The sequence below is a fragment of the Citrus clementina genome, unplaced genomic scaffold (genome assembly GCF_000493195.1).
Source record: "Citrus clementina cultivar Clemenules unplaced genomic scaffold, Citrus_clementina_v1.0 scaffold_8, whole genome shotgun sequence".
Lineage (NCBI taxonomy): Eukaryota > Viridiplantae > Streptophyta > Magnoliopsida > Sapindales > Rutaceae > Citrus > Citrus x clementina.
In genome coordinates this window covers 16,563,129-16,568,024 of record NW_006262022.1, presented here as the reverse complement: position 1 = coordinate 16,568,024, position 4,896 = coordinate 16,563,129, and positions in this window count along the sequence as shown.

The following is a 4,896-nucleotide window of genomic DNA, read 5'->3' as shown; positions in this document are numbered from 1 at the left end:
GGATTAACTCTTATAATTAAATTAGAAAATAGAACGCTTCATGCGATTTTAAAAAAAAAAAATTTAATATTATTTTTTTTTTTATTTTACACTTGATAAAATGAATAAAAAATATAAATTAATTTTTTTTAAGATGAGTCAATCTTATAAAAAAAAAAGATATTAGCAAGCAATACAAATAAAGAAGCAACGCAAGATAAAGAATAAAATGAGAGAATATATTATAGAGTGATTTTATTTATTTCAATTGTGTGTGTACAAAATAAAAAGATGAGCTCTCCTTTTATAGTTATATAATCACTCCATGAAATTAATGAAAAATTATAGATCATAATTCTTTGTGAGATAGTGGGAGTTATAGGGAAGCTAAAAATTGCTAATGGGAGATAGTGGGGAGACTGAGAGATATATGTTATGAACATCTACATTTATTTTAATAAATTCATAACGTTTCCCCTTAGATGTTCATTACAAAGAATATACCTCGTTAAAATCTTTACATAATTATTATTGTGTAATAATAATCAAATTAATTATGAGAAGATAAAAAGTCGAATCTAAAAGAAAATTTCTTTATTTATTAGATAATAAAGAATATACAAAGATGAGAAATTGTGATGCTACATCACCTCCTCAAGTCCCAGCTTTATATATATGTGTAGATAAATTAGATTGAATTATATTGAATTATGTAGTATTATTTTTTGTTTGGTATAGTGACGGATATGACTATGTTAAATTTAATTTAATGAAGCTAAAATAATTATTTAAATAATATATTATTTTTTAAATCATCTTACTATTTTTTATTTAATATTTAGATTTTAATATTATCGGAATTAAATAAATTGAATAATTTTTTATGTTTAATATATTACATATTAGTTAAAATAAAATTATTGAATTAAAATTTTGATTAAATATTAAATTTTTAAAAAATTACATTAAATTATTGAATAAACTTTTGATATTAGTAACAAATTCAGACTATTAAATATTTAGTACTATTTAAACCCATATGAAGATAGGGATTAATAGTTTTATGAATGTTGGATTAAAATTTAGACTAATTTATTAGGCCTAACAACCAAACATAACTCTGGATTAGAGTAATTTTTTTTATCCTTTAAATTAGTATAATCTCACCTTTTATCCAACGTCCAAATATGACCTTAGAATCTTGTCACTTTTCTTGATACAGTCAAGTGCTTAATCTTAAAGCACTTCATCGTAACCGTATGATTAAACTTATAACGTATTTTTTATTTTTTATTATTTTACATGTAGTTATTATTTATACTCTACGATGGAATAACTCCGCCGCAGCCATTACCTTGATGTTAACATAAGATCGGCTGCTAAGTTATATTACATCTCGCTCGGAATTGGTCTACGACGATTGATCACTAGTAAATTTTAAATGATGAAGCTTAACAAAAATATAATACATAAGAGTTTTAAAGTAAATCAACACACTCTGTGCACAGTAACTCGGCATTAGATTCAAATTGTGTGTGTGTGTGTGTGTGTATAGTGGGTCAGACTTCAAATCTCTAATTCGATTTAAATTCTTCGTATATATATGATAGGGTACGAGTTCAAATCTTTAAGTGTGCACGTGTGAAAGAATATTTTCATGAAGATATGAAAAAAGAAGAAAAAAAAAACATGTTTATCCTACAAAGAATAATTCATTTGGTCGACTTCTTGACATGTGTTAAAAACAAGATGTCAAAAATTCAAATCGAAATGGACATGTTTTCTTTAGGTGGGATTTATAGTAACTAAAAGAAAAAAACAAAATGGAGATGTTCGCAGAAATGATACAAGGGACACTTTTTTTTTTTTTTTTTTTTAAAGGGGAAGATCAAAGGAAAATCACATTAAAATTTTCTTACCATGCAAGATTACAATAGGTCAATCACTGTCCTGTCCTGTCCTATACAGAGTGAAAGGATTAATGGGTCCTCATATTGATTTGTACTAATAAGGTAGATTATATAAATTGAATGAAGTTTGGTTAGAATAGAGAAATTAAAACATAAATTATAGATCTACACGACACCAAAAATCATGTCCAAATCTAGATAGGGAAAACAACGGCTCCGACTTAAAAAAACAATAACACTTTTTTTTTAAAAATAAAAAAAAAGGGAGAAAAATCATCCACAAATAACCATTTCAAATTATAAACGAAAACCACCAAAGAATGGACAGAATCATGAAGCTTCCACACAATTACAAATAACACTAATCAAAGTAAACGACAAAACTCTCAAAAGAGGGAGGAATTTTAAATAACTATTTGTAGGATTCACATTTCACTTGATTTTGAATTTCGAGCTCAAAGAGAAACATGGAGGTAAATGACAAAAGTGAATAGTAAATAACTATACATTGACTAGCAAGGGGAAAAAAAAAAAGAAAGAAATTTTTTTTCTAGCACTGCATTTCCATACCAATTGAAATTGCTAGTTAGAAAATAAAAACAAGTGATTTGTGTTTTGGTATATATTTATTTTAGATAATTTTTTGAATTAAGAATATTGAATATGATTAAAAACAGAAAGCTGTAAGATGCAAAAATTGTTTTTCAATAATATTCTTCTTTTCCTTTTCAATTGTCTTCTAAAGCTAAAATTTGATTTTGTAAATCATTTTGGATCCGAGGAAATATACTTATAAATTCTAAAGGAAGAGGACCCATTTCCAAACGTGGTTCTATCCATTGAATTATATAAAATTAAAAAAAAAAAACAACTGAAAATGGTCTTTAGAGATGATTCCGAATGTAAATATATGGTAGAAACCAGTAAAATTAAACACGAAATTCTTAATTAAAAATTAGTTTGATCCAGCAATTATTACATGTATTTACAATCTACACTGCAAGATTAAGAATTGATTACAAAAGCTATCAAGCTTAAGTCCTCAAGCATCATTGAAAACACCTCAATTATTAATTCTCAGAGCTATACAGAAGTTTTTCAAAGCTGAAACTCAATCACCCTTTGCTTCAGCGTAATAATCGAGTGATTATCAAGCAGCTTTTCTCAGTTGATTACAGAGATAAGGGCCAAAGAAAACAATCACCCAACTCTCTCTATATATAAAATAATCATGAACATGCCGATAAAGAATGCTTGAGGCTGATGAATTGAGGCAGAAACAAACGTGCCATCTTAGCCTTTGATCGGAATATCTTTCCCTTATCCTTCTTAGCCAATCGCCGGAGCGTCGACGGCGTCAGACAAGAATATTCTTCAGCAGAAGGCTCTTCTTTGATGGTGGCAAGCTTTGTCTTGAGAATATCTTCAATGCTCTTCATTGATTCCGTTCTCAAACAACTTCTCTTGCCGCTCATGTTCGTGCATGGTACCACCCACCACATTTTTCGACGTGCCATTAAATTAATTAATAATATTTCTCCAAAATTGATCCCCTAATACAGCTGCATGCATGGAATTAATTTGAGTGAAATTAACAACTTCTGAGGCTGCTGTCTTTATATAGAGAGAAGAAGGCCAGGTAGGGCATTGAGAAGGGTCATAGAAACTGGGTATCTTTTATGATTGTAAAATATATATATGGGAGACATGTATAGGTTGTAAAGGATGTAGCAGCTAGCACTGATGAGGGAGATAGAGAGCATTTGATTTTAATTAATTAATTAATTAATTAATTTGCTTATGTAAAAGCTAAAAGCAATTGCTTTTCACTCCAGCTTTCCAGCGATGTTTCAATCACTTTTAATTATGATCATCAAGCTGCTTTCTTTAGATAAACTTTGTCCACTAACTAAACTTTTATTATTTCTGTACTCTTTCACCGACTAAACTTTTAGGCAGTGGCTACCATAGAGTTATTATATCATATAACACTGTTAATTACTGTCAGATTATAGTAATAAGTACGAATTTAATATTTATCTCTAAAATTATACGGTTATCATTAATGCTCCACCGTAAAATAATTCCAACATATCTAGACTCAAACTTTTATTACTCATATACCGTCTCCTCTTTTTTTTTGGGGGGAAGTTCATTTACATATTTGAAAAAAAAAAAAAATATATATATATATATATACACAAATATATATATATATATATACACACACATATATATATAGCTCTTTGGTGAGGAGCCCAACAATGGTCCTTTGGAGGCTCATCAATGTCAAGCTGGGCTGGCTATTGGAAACTCTTCGCATCAAGCATCACCAACATTTAGAAAGAGGAGAACTGTTTTGGTCTTCTAATTATTAGTAATAACGAATAAAATTGAAAAATAATTGAAAATTTTCATCATTAACTGAAATTGGCATGATTTGTAAATTTTATGCGAAATTGATAAGATCAGTTCACAATTGGTGAGGATTTGGGCATTTCCATTCATTACATACAAGAGACCAATACCATGAGTCAAAACTTTCATACATTTAGGATCTGAATTCTCTCCTAATATGATAATGTACTGAACAACAACTTAACTACTAATTGGTAGTTAATAAAAAAAAAAGTTAAATTGTATTCGTACACTACTATTAAAAAACACATGTGAGAAGATCTTAAAAAACTCAATAGAGCTAAGATTAGGAGATGGTCTTATTCCATACATCCGGGTTACTATCACATATAGATGCCCCAACTATAAAGGTTAAAAAGAAAAAAAAAATTCCATCTAGGAAGAATGAAGCAAGGAAACAAGTATTTATAATTAAAAATTGTTTGAAATTGATTCCTTAAGAGTAAATCTATATACACACAAGTAGTCTCGATAGTTCTTTGCATGGATTCACATATATAGTTTATGATCAAAAAGTAAACTATTATAAAAAAGATAAAACTTTTCTAATGAAAATGGATCGAATCCTAGCTAAATCCATATTCCACCA